Genomic DNA, 16,384 nt, shown 5'->3' with positions numbered 1-16,384 from the left:
CAGAATCCCATTCTAGAAGGAATAGAGGACAGTCCTGTGTATATCATTTAATTGTGTGTGTTTATGTCACATCTTTCAACTAACCAATGATATATTTGCTACTGCTTTATTGTATATCTATCACTTTGATGATGTTTTTTAATTGCCCACATTTAGTTTCTATGAAACATGTCCTCCTGTCTGTCCCTGTTCAGGTTCTGTATTTTCTACAGAATCACAGAGGCTTTTTCTTTTTTCCCATTACCTTTAGCCCCAAACCAGACCTTGCAGCAATGTTTAAAGTGGAAGAATAGGAGTCCTCCTCGGAAAGTCCTCCTTGGAAAGGGAGTTGTAGATAGAAGAGAGTTTCTCAGTAGGAATTCCTCTCTGCTTACTTCTCCATCTTCCTGTAGGTATTAAAGTCATTCCGTCATTCCTTCATTCATTGAACATCCTTACAAAATTTGTGCTAGGACTCAGATTATACAGATAATGAAACATGTGGTCTGACATACAAAGGGCTCAGAATCTGGTGGCAAAAATAAACATATAAAGGATAAGCTACTGTGTAAGACAAAGGTGTTCTCTCCTCCTATGAAAACCCAGAGTGGTCCAGCATGTTCCAGACTGGAAAATTAGAAAATCAATTAGGAGGAACTCTTACTGAAGCCACAGAGAATTGGGGTATAGTAGAACTCTCCATCCTCCCTACCAGGCCACAAACAGACCCTAAGATGTGGTGGAATTTGATTACTAGCTCTCCTTCCAACTCCCAAACTCAATAGGTACATAATATTTCTTTTCAAGACATTAGGTGGGAAGAAGAGCCATTTAACGGACAAGCCCCAAGCGATTCCGACGTTTCCACAAAAAAAAATCACAAAATTTACCTGCCATCAATTCTGGATTTATCACTTCTAAGAAGCAAATAAATAAATGATTGATTGGATGAAATCTTTAACACATTTCAGCAAACACGCAAGCACATAAATTGGAAAGAGCCATGATAAATGGCGGAGCAAAGAATTGTGAATACAGAAGCAAAATCAGCACATCTTGCCCAGGGAAATAAAATGTCACTCCCCATCCCTTTACACACAGGGTCTGCCTCAAAGCCTCACTATTATTTGGTTCTTGGACCTTTAAAAGTTGTCTTTGGCTCCATGTCTAATGATAACCATGGGTGCCATATATAACATCTAAGCCAGCTGTTTCTGATGTAACCTTAGGTATTTTTTCAAGCACTGCATAAGTCAGCATTATTATTACTAAGTTATAAAACAAGCTCCACCTTTTCGGCTCCCTTCAAAGCCCAGAATTGTGAGGAAAATGCTGTCTACCAACAAGACAGGCAGTGCACAAGCAGACATATGCACAGCTCCACAGAGCAAACAACCAGCTAGAAGGAAGCATATTCCATTTTGACTTGTCCAGAAAGGCTTGGCACAGAGTTGAGAGAATTGAAGTGGAAAAATAGCAAAAAAAGATACTTGAAAGTCCTCATTTTTGTGTTTAAAAAAAATAATAGGGGGTTACAAGTGGCTCTAGAGCATGAGGAGTTGAAGCAGATACATAGAATCATATTAATGCATGGGCTTTATCTTCCACTTCTCCTCCAACCGTTTTCTCCCTATCACTTCCATAGCTATTTTTCCTTAGACCAGATCAATAAATGAGTAACACAGAAGGAAAATTGCTCATCCTTTAAATTGTTTGAAGAGGGAAACTCGGTGAATAACTGATTACATAGGACTTGTTTGCAGATTAGCTGGTTAGTATTGAGAAGGTAAATGTCAATCTTATAGTGGTTTCTTCTCTATATTTTGAACATTGGATGAACAATTTAATTTTTTTAGCTTTTATCCAATCTCCCAGCTTTCCCATAGACAATTTGATCACAATATTAAAGTTCTCTGAAATAAGGCAAGACTGACTTTTCCTCTTATAAACTAAATAATGTGCATTAAATGCCACACACACTCACACATACACACTCACACACATATGCACACACAAGCCATTTCTAGGAACCAAAACCACGAATTACAAGTAGGGATTATTTTTATTAAAAATTGTTGAATCTTTTCTAGGCCTTTTTTTTTTTTTGGCTCATTATGAAAAGGGCAAATATTGTGTTTCAACTTCCTTTCTATCCCACACAATACCAAAATGGACATAATAGGAATTCAGAGTATGTTAAGTGACTAAATATGTGGATGATTAAAACATAACTCAATTATTTAAAACTTTTAAATAAGCAAATGAAAAGGCATATTTCAAATAAATGCAATTCATGTTCAGTCTCATAACAATGAGCTACATTCCAACCAAGAATTAAGCACAGTCATGGCTGGCCCTGAGCATATAATTTACCTGGTGAAACAGACTAACGGAGATGAAAAACAGCAAAAGATGTGAAAATTATGCAATAATTTAGCATCTTGGAGGCTACTTGAGGAGTATGAGGCTCAGAGGACAGGGTAGTTGGATGTCTTTGTGCGGGACATGGGATGCAAGCTGAACCTTGAAGAGCTGTGAGGTTTACTCAGGTGGAAGAGAGGGGATGGGCTTTCCAAGTGAATGAAACAACATGGTGAGCAATAAGTTTATCTTTTGTCACTAGAGCATAAAAGCAGATGAATAATAGGTATTTACTGACAGGGCCCAACCACTACAAACTAATTAAAAAAACGAAAACAAAAGCACCTCTCAAAGAGCGAGAAGTGACTGCCCAGGCCAGCTTGAAAGTTGTAACGAAGTGGAAATACGTGCTAAGTGAGGGACATAGGGGTTCACCGCTGTATCCCCAGTACCTAGAACAGTGCCAGGCCCACAGTAGGCTCTCATGAGTTTCTTGTTAACTAGTTGAATGACTCTTGGAGTGGTGTTTTTAAGGCTGAATTTGAGACCCAACTCACACACACAAGCAGAGCCTTTTGAGAGACTTGCTGAGCAAGTGCTATGTTTGTTTTCCTGAATACATTGATCTCCCTACGGTGTTGGCTGAAAAAAAAAAAAAAAAAGCCCATTTCCCCATGGGAGTAAAGGTGAAAAAACTGAAGGAATGTTCTTTCCCTCCAGAAGTGCATAAGTGTATAGGGGTCGATGGCCTTTTCTAAGCTGCTGTGCTCCCTCCTCAGACCTAGAAACATGAAATTTGACTGCTCATGGCAGGTTTGTGTGAGTACCAATGTTCATTCCTTTACAAACAAGCCAATTATCTATTTTGCTTGGCTCATCTGTGCACTCTGAGAATTGAGTGTATGTGGTAGAGTTGGTTGTGCATAGTGGCTTCAAATCTAGTCAAATCCCCTGATTTAGCTTCAGCTAAATACGAAGGACCTGTCCCAAGATTTTTAAGATATATTCAGGAGAAGAGCATGCCCTAATTAAGAAAATATGGGGTTAGTTGAGATGTCATTTCATAAGATAAAATAAAAAAGAGACCATGTTTTTTTTCCCTTATCCTAGTATTAAGGGCAACTGATTTTTCAGTTTTTGTGTGAAAAAGGCACATTCCTCTCATGGGTTCTACCTCTTCCACCTTGACATTTTACTTCTGACAGAAGAAATCAAAGAGATTCTCTCCGATTTGTGCTGCTTTTTCCTTATATGGTCTCATAAGCCCTTCAGGAAAAGGAAGGAAGGTAAATGTCCACCAGACAATAATCTTTAGTGTCTGCACTTTGTCTTCCTTCTAGGAATATAAAACCCTTAAACTTCTCCTAAAGTGCTTGCAGTAACAGGAGAAACACAAATGATTTCTTATTCACTTTATTTGATTTCTACCCCTCATGCCCTCTTGCTCTCCAAGATCCAATAAAGGATCTTTTTGTTGTTTTGTTTTGTTTTTTACTTATTTGTTTCTTTGGCTAAGAAAAAAAGAGAACTTGTTACGGCTGTTACTATTGCTTCTCTTTTAGGTATTGTTGGCATAGGCACCGGAGCCGCCTCTATCATTCTCCAACACCAAGGTTTCTCCCACCTAAGAGCTGCTATAGACGAAGATTTAGCCCACATTGAAACCTCCATTACCCATCTTGAAAAATCCCTTACGTCCCTATCGGAGGTTGTTCTCCAAAACAGGAGAGGCTTAGATCTGCTTTTCCTTAAGCAAGGAGGGCTTTGTGCTGCGCTAGGTGAGGAATGTTGCTTTTACGCTGACCATTCTGGCATAGTTAAGGATTCCATGACCAAACTTAGGGAAGGAATTGAAAACCGCAAACGTGAGCGAGAAACCCAAGGAGGTATCTCCTGGGGGCTTAATGGAATCCTCCCTTACCTCCTCCCTATACTAGGCCCCTTAGTAACCATACTCCTTATAATATCCTTTGCACCCTGGGCCATAAAAAGAATAGTACAGCTAGTTAAGGACCAAATTGACTCTGCCCTAAGCAAGCCTATTCAAGTGCATTGTCACCAGCTTCACCTCGCTGACCAGGGTTTGGATCCAGATCATGTGACTGCTACCCACCCTTACGGGTAAGAAACCCCCTCCTACGGGAGCAGCATATAACTCGAAAATATGCTTCTAGCGTATGCTATGATTGGTACCTCTGGGTGCGAGGCAAAGCACTGCAAAGGAGGGCCAAAGCAATTAAAGGCCATTTTCGAGCTCCTTGAGAAATATGCCTCATTTGCATAGGGGTTTTGCTCTGCCAAAAACTCCCCTCCCCAGAAAAACAGAGCCACAAACAACTTGGGGAATGAGGCCTCTATTTCCCCCAGCAGGTTAATGCCAAAAGAATGCTCGATCAGCATTCTTCCTCCATCCTTTTGAAAAACAAAGGGAGGAGATGTTGGGGATGATTAAGGTAGCATGTATAAAATCCACCCTCAGCGATGCCGGAGATATGCAACATGGCCACTAGGGCTGATGCAATAACGGCTTAAGTTGCCCTCAGCCTTCTTTACGGAAGTGATAGCCGTTCGCGCCTAAGATTCGCGCCTAGAGTGCTAGCTTTACAATCTGCCTTCTACCCCAGCAACAGTAGCTACCAATCCTGTGCTAGCCTTACATCTGCCATCCGCCCTAGCAACAGCAGCCACCAATCCTAGACCGCCACCCGCCCTTGCTAGCCACTCCCCCTCTCTCCTAGAGTATATATGCTCTGCCCCTTCAATAAAGATTTGCAGCTTGATCAGAAACCTGTCTTGCTGTCATTCCTCGTGTCTCTTGTCCCATACCATTCCTCCCTCACAGGACTCGGAGCCTCCGTTGAATGTCCCACGGGCCGGGACAGTTTCTTTGTGTTTGTTGGTCAGATCTCTCCTCCCCCATCTCTTCTGGGGATGGGTAGAGAATGAAAGTGGAGGATTTCCTAGAGACCACCCCAGAGACCTGTATTTTGTACTTCAACACTGGTGGGAGAAAGAACAGTTATCTTCCCATTCAAGAAATACAGCTTGGAAGCCCACCTTCCTGGGGGGTTGTCTCACGTGGTCTAGAGAAGCTATTCAACCTTCCTGACACTCTTTTCTCTCCGAAGACAGTGGGAGGTAAGGTTGTGATGCAAGGCCTCTGAGGCCTCAAATGCTGCCCAGCATGAAAAGGACACAGATGGTCCCAGCAAAAGAACTATCAACCATGAACTGCATGGCCAGCATTTTAGCAGCTAAGCAATGACACTTCTTGCTTGGGCTGAATTAGCAGATTATAGGAAGAACACAACCAAGGTAGAATAATGTGATGGATATCAGAAAGCATCCTGGAAATCCTTCCCTCACCAGCTATTATGGACTGAATTGTGTCCCTCCAAAAGTTATGTCCAAGTCCTAATCCCAAGTACCCCAGAAGGTGACCTATTTGGAAACAGGGTCACTACTGATGGAATTAGGCAAATCAAAATGAGTTCATAATGGAGTAGGGTGGGCCCTTGCTCCAGTATTGCTGGTATCCATGTAGCAGGAAATTTGGACCCAGAAAGAGAAAGACAGAGGAGAGCACACCATGGATTGCCAGCAACTGCCAAGAGCTAGCAGAGGCATAGAAGATGCTCCCCATGACTGAAGCAGGGCCCTGTCCACAACCTGATTCTGACTTTTAGCCTCTGCAACTGAGAGACTATTGATTTCTGTTGTTTTAAGCCACCCAGTTTGTGGTACTTTGGTATGACAGCCCTGGGAATTGAAGATAGCAGTCTTTCAATGGTTTTAGGATCTTGAGCAGTTTTTGAAGCAGAAGGAACATGGGCTTTGGAGTGAGAGAGCTCTGGTTTGCATCCCACTTTTGTCACTTTCTAGGTGAACTGGATTTTCCTCCTCTACAGAACTTAGAGGTAATTACAAGGAGGATTAAGTAACACTCTGTAAAGAATCTAGTACTGGGACTTATAATTGGGACACTGAAGATTTGTAATAAATGGCTTGCTTGGTAGAATAAGTGTTGATCTTTAACATGACATACACTGAGTAGGACTCTTCCTGCACAAGGTGATGAAGATAAAAATGAGCATCCAGCCAGTGGTGGAGCAGAAGCCAGAACTGTGTCTTAAGATGATATACGTGGGAGGGAGAAACCAAGATGGCGGCTAGGTGAGACAGGGCTAAGGAACACCTCCGTGGAAAACACTAGATAAAGACCAGAGAGTGGCCCAGAATACCAGTTACAGCGATGTGCCAGCTGGACGAGATCTGCTAGTTCCCAGGGGCTGTATACTTGATGAACTGAGTCTGCATTCTGAAACAAGTGAGTAAGCTGGCTGGAAGTCCCACAGCCGTGTGGTGATCTGGGGCAGCCAGGGTTTGGCGTCTGGAGACCAACGGGCTCTTTTAATAACAAAAAAAAAGAAAAAAGGGGAAAAGCCAGGAGCAGCTGCAGGTGCAATCGGCTGCAGGTGCGATCGTGGGAAACATGCAGTAAAACACAGCAAGAGGGGGCTGGGCAGGCCTCTCAGTGTCTGGCCTGGAAGATAGCCCGCTGCAGATATCCCTGGGGCCGGGGGAACGTAGCGGAGAGCCAGAAGCCGAAAGAATCCCCGCGGCTAGCAGCTCGCTCCCGGGAGGGCTGGATAAACTCCTGCCTGGGGCCGTGCCCACAGCCCAGAGCCCCACCAGTTGTCCTGGAGCTGGGAAGGAGGAACTGTGCGAGGAGAGGGGTGTGGAGATGCCCCATTTGGCCTTTTTTGCATAAAGCTGAAAGCGAGCTGGCTCGGCCCGGTGGCCCGGGGCTTCCCTTGAGGGATGGCGCACACTGATGACATAGCACAGCATTACCTCAGCAGAGGTCCTGGAGGATCGCGGCTGGGCGGGGGGACCTGCTCAGAGATCCTAGAGACACTGCTCCAGTCCGGTGGTCTTGGGACATCGAGAGAGGGGCTGGGGCTGAAATGAAATGAAGGCTTGGACTCTTGCAGCAGGCTTGAATCTCCGGGAACCGGGGGGATTTGAATATTGAGGCTGTTCTTCCTCCCCGACCACCCGTACAAGCGCCCCGCATTCAGGGCGGACAGCTCCAGCAACACACCCAGGCTGAGTTCTCCGGCTGGACCCCATAAGAATCGTTTCCCCATATAACACGGGGACAAGGTGGAGAACTGACTTGAGAGGTATAGGTGACTCACAGACGCCATCTGCTGGTTAGTTAGAGAAAGTGTATGTCACCAAACAGTGTTTCTGAAAAATTAGATAGGTTTTTTTTTTTTTTTTTTTACAAATTAAGGGAACCCTGTCGAGCAGAGCAAATGCCAAGAGCCCAAAAACAAAAGAAAATCTCAATGCATATGATAAAACCAGATAATATGGAGAATCCAACTCCAAACACAGAAATCAAGTTATCAGAAGAAACGAAGTTCCTCGCAGAATTAATCAAAGAAACACAATCGAGGAATGAAAGCATGGCAAAGGATTTAAAGGACATCAGGAAGACCATGGCCCAGGATATAAGCTACATAAAGAAGACCCTAGAAGAGCATAAAGAAGACATTGCAAGGCTAAATAAAAAACAGAAGATCTTACGGAAATAAAAGAAACTGTTGGCCAAATTAAAAAGACTCTGGATATTCACAATACAAGACTAGAGGAAGCTGAACATCTCAGTGTCCTAGAAGTCCACAGAACAGAAAATGAAAGAACAAAAGAAAGAATGGAGAAAAAAAAATTGAAATGGATCTCAGGGAAATGATAGATAAAATAAAACGTCCAAACTTAAGACTCATTGGTGTCCCAGAAGGGGAAGAGAAGGGTAAAGGTCTAGAAAGAGTATTCAAAGAAATTGTTGGGGAAAACTTCCCCAACCTTCTACTCAATATAAATACACAAAGCATAAATGCCCAGCGAACTCCAAATAAAATAAATCCAAATAAACCCACTCCAAGACATATTCTGATCAGACTCTCAAATACTGAAGAGAAGGAGCAAGTTCTGAAAGCAGCAAGAGAAAAGCAATTCACCACATACAAAGGAAACAATGTAAGACTAAGTAGTAACTACTCAGTGGCCACTATGGAGGCGAGGAGGCAATGGCATGACATATTTAAAATACTGAGAGAGAAAAATTTCTAACCAAGAATACTTTATCCAGCAAAACTCTCCTTCAAATTCGAGGGAGAGCTTAAATTTTTCACAGACAAACAAATCCTGAGAGACTTTGCCAATAAAAGACCTGCCCTACTTCAGATTCTAAAGGGAACCCTACCAACAGAGAAACAATAGAAAGAAGAAAGAGATATAGAGAATTTTAACAGAAATATATAGTACCTTACATCCCAAAGCACCAGGACACTCATTTTTCTCTAGTGATCACAGATCTTTCTCCAGAAGGGGCCATAAGCTGGGACATAAAACAAGCCTTAAGAAATTAAAAAAAAACATTGAATATACTCAAAGCACATTCTCCAACCACAATGGAATACAAATAGAAGTCAATAATTTTTGAACTGTAACTCCACTATTTACTTCCTACATGATATAAATTACACAAATCCTAATGACAAATCAGTGGTTTTGAACTCAATGTAAAATATGTAATTTTAGACAACTATATAAAAGGTAGGGGAATGGAGGAGTATAGGAACATAGTTTGTGTGTCCTGTTGAAGGAAGGTGGTATCAAAGAAAAACAAGATTGTTATGGATATAAGAGGTTAATTTTAACCCCCACAGCAAACACAAAGAAACTATCAGAGAATGTAACCATAGAGATGAATTGTAGAGTTCGGGTTAAGAGAAATGGGGGACGGTGCAATGGGGAGTTAAGAAATGAGGGTGGAATGGTTGTTTGAGGTGAAGGGAAATCTCTAGTAATGGATGGTGGGAAAGAGCATTACAACATTCTAAAGGTGATTAATCCCACTAATGGAAGGCTAGGGAGCAGGTGGAATGGGAAGATTTAGGCTGTATATATGTTCCCACAACTAAAAAAAAAAAAAAAAAGAAAAAAAGACAGTCGAAATAGATAATTGAATGCCAAGGATGAACTTGGATGGAATTAGAGGATAGAGGACAGGTGGCTCAAAGGGACACAGTTGAGACATCAGGTAAAGGAAATATAGAATGTAAGCTTTGTATCGTTGTACTTCTTAGCTGCGCTTAATGGGATTGCATAAAAGAATGTTCTTGTTCATGGGAAGTGTACACATGAATTATAGTGTATGTTCAAGGATGCGTGCAGCTAGCTCTCATATGTTCAGAAGACAGAGCAATAGATGATGGATGATACATAGGGAGGGAGGGAGGGAGGGAAAGAAATAGCGATGTGACAGCATGTTAAGGTTGGTGGATTGAGCTATCGGGGGAGGGGGGACAGGGTATGATGGAATTCTTTGTATGGGGTTAGTATTGTTTTTGCAACTGTTCCTATAGCTTTGAATTTATTTCAAAATAAAAGATGATATACGTGGGCCCCAATTCCTGTATTCCTTGCTCCCACTCTTCCTTCCGGGAATATTATAACTGAACGTGTGTAGGAACCATAGGCTATAATGTAATTTTGTTTATCTGGAAGAAGCCTTTGAAAAAGAAAAGCCAGAATTTGGAGGTGAAGTTGCTAGCCCCTGCCAAGGTGCCAGTTATATCAGATCCTGAACAAAATCGCTTATTGCCCATATTTGTGTCTATGGTATATTATTACACTTGGAACTGGGGTTTGGGCTAACTGGAAGGAGAGTCTCAGAGTTAATACTTAAATGTGGGACTTGATGAGAGTGATAGAGCTGGCACGGAAGTGGTAGTGGTGGGTAGGGGAATGCAGAGTTAATACTTTTCTTGGAGTTCTACTTCACAATCGTCTAAATATCTGCTGTGTTGGCAATATTGTCACCTCTGAGAGAAGTGAGAACTTTCTGAGAAATTTCAGACCCATGTTTGGTGGACATAAAGGCAGTTTTTGTGTGTTTTTTTTTTTTGGTTTGTTTCTTTTTTAACATTAGATATAACTCAAAAGCTCTAAAGTTATGAGATTTATTTCCTTCTGTATTTTATACCTGGCTCAGTTCTCAAAGTAAATTTCCCAAATTCCTTTTATGAATTTTGATGATCAGATTACAGAATAGAGTACATACATGCATAAAGTGGGATCTCATTTGTGTGTGAAAGGATAAAGTTTTGAAAGAGAGATCCAAACTTTTAACACTGATTATTTCTGGCGGTGGGATGCTTGGGGAACTCAGGAAGAAAAACTGTAACAAGGAAAAGAATTTTTACTTTCTATCTTATGTATATTTATATATGTATAATAAAATAAAAGGTAATAATAATGGCAGCTAACATTTATTGAGCAGATACGTTCCTGAAATTTTGCTAAATACGTTGTTTATGATTTTTAATTATAAATAATTTATGAGTTTTAATCATAAATGTAACCAATTATTTATAATTTTGCTAAATCCACTGTGTTCCAGAAATTTTGCTAAATACACTATTTCATTGAGTCCTCATAATAACCTTGTAGAAATGTACTATTCCTCAATTTTACAATCAAGGAACCTGAGCTTTTGGATAGATGAATGTGTGTAGGAACCATATGCTATAATGTAATTTTGTTTATCCGAAAGAAGCCTTTGAAAAAGAAAAGCTGGAATTTGGTGGTGAAGTTGCTAAGTGCCAGAGCTGTAATGCAAACATTAAGTCCAGATTCTATGCTATTGGACACCATACTAAACTTCCTTAAATGAACAAATATGTAAAAGTAAAAATTTTTTTTTGGAAAACAGAGTCAGTCTCACTACCTCATAGTCATACCTCCTAAACATCTCAGTGCTTATACTGGAAGATAAACCTGTTCATTTAAACAGTCAGTCATGTGTATATAACTGTAATATGTAACCCCTCCGGCACCTGCACTGTCAGGATGAGAAAACTTCATCCACATTGGTGGGGGCAAGGGAGGAGAAGAAAGGAAGAGAGGCCGGAAAAGACATCAGAAGCGGGGAGCTGGTCTTCCTTAATGTGAAAAGCAAAAGGCAGGATATGCAAACTCTTGGTATTATTGTTTCAATCAATTTTTTTTTCTAAATAAAAATGGTATTTAAAATATAAATTAAAACAAAAATGGCAGAGCTGGAGATGGGCTGGAATGAAACAGATTTAGGAACCCGTGTCCTGTACATTTAGCCATGTTGTAAGCAGGAGTTACAATAACATTACTTTGATATATTTTAAAAGTCTACTATATTAGAAAATGAATAATTCTAAATTGCTTTTGGTTTGTATTTGTACAGTAGTATTCTTTTGAAAAGCCTTCTTTTGTTTGGGCTATTTTCCTTTGATTTGTCAAAGATCATTGAAATTTTCTATAGGCTCATGAACAAGAAAAAAAAAAACAATACACAAATAATGGGTCCCTCTCCTTCACAGCCCCCTATAGTCCTTTCTTGCATGTTTAAATGGGATATTAGCTAAGCCCTTGGATAAAATGCTCCAATATGAAAGTTTTGCTTGATTAAATCCATGAGACACTGATCCTCACACTCTTGAAAATTTGGGTTTATTTTCCCTGGAAAAACAGGAAAAAAGAAGAAAAATTTTGAAAACATACAGCACTCCAGGAACTGAATAGGCTACTTTTCCTACTTCCCCATTTAAGCCTCCCAACGATTCTGCAAAGTAACTCTCCTCTTTCCCAGTTTACAAATAAAGAGAAGAAGCCTGTTCAAGATGGTCAGTAATAGAACTGAGATTTGAACCCTTGTCTATCTTCCCTGAAGAGTGTATCTTTCCTCTAAGCACATGGCTTTGCAGCAGTAACAATATCATAGAGAATTCATGCTTTATTGACATTAACATTATTAATATTAACAACAGCCATCATTTATTGGATGCTTACCAAATGCCAGGCAGTATGCCAAGAGTTTCAGGCTCTGGCATATACTCACAACAATAACTTCACAAGGAGTTATTATCCTCTGCTTATGGATGAAGTAACCAAGGTTAGGTAATGTAATCAAGTTCATACATTTATTAAGTGTTGGAGCCAGGTCTCACACCTGCTGTTTTCTTAACAGCAGTTATATCACACTGCCTGGAATACTGCCATCCAGCATTAAACACTTCTCTGCTCACACCGTTACCAACACTTTCTTGATTGCAGAGGCTTGGACAAGTGTTGGCAATGGAAAATGAGACTGAAAAAAGTCCTTGCTTCCCACCCCCTGCCCTCCTGCAAAGGCAGGGGTGAGGGTATAGGGGGGTTGGGGGGAGGGTTGGTGGTGGTTCAGTACCCTGGGGATCCAAGTCTCCAATCCTCAGTCTCTGGGTTCTCTAAATCACTGGTTCCCAAACTTGAGCAAGCATCACGATCCCCTGAAAAACTTGCTTAAAACACAGATCACTGGGCCCCACTCTCAAAGTTTCTGATTCAGTAGGTGTGGTGGCTTGAAGCTATATGTAGCCCAGAAAAACACATTCTTAAATTTATTCTATTCCTGTGGGCGTGAACTTCTGATGAGGTTACTTCAGTTAAGGTGTGTCCCAGCTCAATCAAGATGAGTCTTAACCCCATCACTGGAGTCCTTTATAAGGGAATGAAATACAGTCAGGGAGAGAGAAAGTCACAGGAAGCAAGAAGCTGAAACAGAACCCTGAAAAGAAAGGAGAAGACCTGGAGATGCCACCCTGTGCACTGCCGCATGACACGCTAAAGGCCCCAGGATCACCAGCAGTCAGCCCCAGAACGCCACAGTCTTCTGAGAGAAACCATCTCTCTGATGATGCCTTGATTTGGACTTTCTTTTAGCATCAACATAATAAATAAATCCCCATTGTTTAAGTCGACCCATTTTATGGTATTTGCTTGAGCAGCCTAGGAAATTAAAACAGTAGGTCTGGGGAGGGACCAGAAATTTTGCCTTTGCAACAAATTCCCTAGAGATGCTGATGCTGCTGGTTGGGACCACATTTTGGGAGCCAGTGCTCTAGTCTCAGAGAAAGCAGGACATGAGTGAGTCACATTGTTTCAGATTTTAATATGTTTGAACTGTCAGCCTAAAGTCCATAGTGATCCCATAAGTGTGATTTCTTATTTACTCTTTTTTAAAATGTAGGGGGAGAGGAAATGATGTTTCTATAATCAGGTGAGATAGAGGACAGGTAGGGCTGGCTCCTCCCCACCCACTACCAGACACACTGCAGAAAGCCAAGTCACATTATCACCAGCACCAGGTGAATCTTTCATGTGGCAAAGAGTTTTTCTTGGCAGTGTCCCTCTGCCTGTTGTCGTGGAATTCACAGCTGCTCTGCTCATGCCTTGCTGAGGGTCATGGCTGAGAACGAATCAGGAAACCTTATCCACAAAACCAGTGTGTTCCTTGGCAGCACATCACACTGAGGCAGTCCTCTGCTCTGGTTTCAAGTGTCAGGTCAGAATTCCAAAAGGGTGTTGCCTCCCATTTGGTTGGCATAACTGTAGCTGTTGGCAGTGATTTATCTGTAATTTCTACCCAGTAAGATAATGTCTTGCCAAACCCATTTGGGCTGGTACCCTTTGGTGATAAATTTCTCTTCTCCCAGGGTGTTACCTATGAAGAGACACAGAATCATAGATTCCAGCTGGAAGGGGCTTTTTAGGTTATCTAATGAATGCAGTAGATCTGCCATTTTACAGATGGGGAAACAAACACAGAGAGATGACAGAGGCAAGCCGGAGCCCAGATCTTCCCAAGGACTCCCTGTTTCCGAGAGAAACTTCCATGTTACTCCTATGGAAACCAATCGAGGATATGTAAATAGGCACCATTGGTTAGAATCAATGTAGACAATGTAAAATGTAAACAGTCATGGGGGAGTTAGTGATAAGAAATAGGAGATTCTCCCCTTCTCTTCTCCTTTCTGTTCTTTTCTCTAGTTTTAGCCCCTTCCCCCCAGGCTTTCAGGGGGACCTGGAGTAAAGTATCTGACAAAATTAATTCACGGTATGCTGTTAGGAATGATACCATATATATATATATTTTTTTTTTAATTGAGATTGTTCGGATACCATATAACTATCCAAATATCCAAAGGGTACTATCAGTTGCTCATGGCACCACCATACAGCTGTGCATCCATCAGCACAATTAATTTTTTTTCAATTTTTAGAACATTTTCACTACTCCAGAAAAGAAATAAAGACAAAAAAAAGGAAACTCAGATCCTCCCATACCTCTAACCATGCCCCCTTCCATTATTGATTCATAGTTTTAGTATAGTACATTTGTTACTGCTGATAAAAGAATGTTAAAATACTACTAACTGTAGTATATAGTTTGCAATAAGTATATATTTTTTCCCTGTATGCCTCTCTATTATTAACTTCTAGTTATATTACATACATTTGTTCTAGTTCATGAGAGAGATTTCTAATATTTGTGTAGTTAATCATGGACATTGTCCACCACAAGATTCACTGTTTTATACATTCCCATCGTTTAACCTCCAACTTTCCTTCTGGTGACATGCGTGACTCTGAGCTTACCCTTTCCACCACCTTAACACACCTTTCAGCACTATTAGTTATTCTCACAACATGCTATCATCACCCCCTGTCCGTTTCCAAACATTTAAGTTCACCCTAATTGAACATTCTGCTCATAATAAGCAACCACGCTCCATTCTTTAGCCTCATTTCTATATCCTGGTAACTTATATTTCATGTCTATGAGTTTACATATTATAATTAGTTCATATCAGTGAGACCCTGAAATATTTGCCTTTATGTGTCTGTCTCATTTCACTCAATATAGTGCACTCAATATTTCTTCATCAACCCATTTCTTTTAAGATGGGTTTTTTCACACACCATACATTCCATCCTAAGTAAACAATCATTGGTTCCCCATACAGTCACGTATTTATGTATTCGCACCATTGCCACTCTCTAAAGGGCATCTCCATTTTTTCTGCAAAGATGGAGGGAGAGTCAAAGCAGCAGAGAAGCAAGGAAAAAAAAAGGAAAAGAAAAAAGAAAAAGAAAAGGGAAAGAGAGAAAAACAAACAAACAAACAAAAACCCAAAACTTGATAGCTAGAAAGCAACAAAAGGAAAGATAGCATTAACCTGAAGTAGAATAAAGAGTCAGACAACATCACCAATGCCAGGAGTCCCATACCCTTTCCCTATTCCCACCCACCCCCCATATGCATTTAGCTTTGGTATATTGCCTTTGTTATATTAAAGGAAGCATAATACAATGTTTCTGTCAATTACAGCCTCTAGTTTGCATTGATTGTATTTCCCCCCCAATCCCACCCTGTTTTTAACACCTTGCAATGTTGACATTCATTTGTTCTACCTCATATAAAAATATATTTGTACCTTTTATTACAATTGTTGAGCACCCTAGGTTTCCCTGAGTTACACAGGCCCAGTCTTTATCATTCGTCTTTTGTTCTGGTGTCCCACATGGTCCCAGCCTTTCTCTTTCAACCATATTCACAGTCATCTTTGTTCAGTGTACTTACATTTCTGTGCTACTATTTCCCAAAATTGTTTTCCAGACCTCTCACTCCTGTCTTTTCCTTTCTGTCTGCAGTGCTTCCTTTAGTGTTTCCTGTAGAGCAGGTATCTTGTTAACAAATTCTTTCATTGTCTGTCAGAGAATATTTTAAGCTCTCCCTTGTATCTGAAAGATAGTTTTGCCGGATATACGATTCTTGGTTGGTGTTTTTTCTTTTTCGGTATCTTAAATATATCACCCCACTTCCTTCTTGCCCCCATGGTTTCTATTGAGAAATCTGCACATAGTCTTATCAAGCTTCCTGCACATGTGATAGATCGTTTTTCTCTTGCTGCTTTCAGGATTCTCTCTTTATCTTTGATGTTTGATAATCTGATTATTAAGTGTCTTGGTGTAGGCCTATTTAGATCTATTCTGTTTGAGGTACGCTGTGTTTCTTGGATCATAATTTTATGTCTTTCATAGGAAATGGGAAATTTTCATTGATTATTTCCTCTATTATTGCTTCTGCCCCTTTTCCCTTCTCTTCTCCTTCTGG

Source organism: Choloepus didactylus, chromosome 7 (genome assembly GCF_015220235.1).
Source record: "Choloepus didactylus isolate mChoDid1 chromosome 7, mChoDid1.pri, whole genome shotgun sequence".
Classification (NCBI taxonomy): Eukaryota; Metazoa; Chordata; class Mammalia; order Pilosa; family Megalonychidae; genus Choloepus; species Choloepus didactylus.
The sequence above is the reverse complement of the archived record's forward strand: the minus strand, read 5'-3'. Positions refer to the sequence as shown.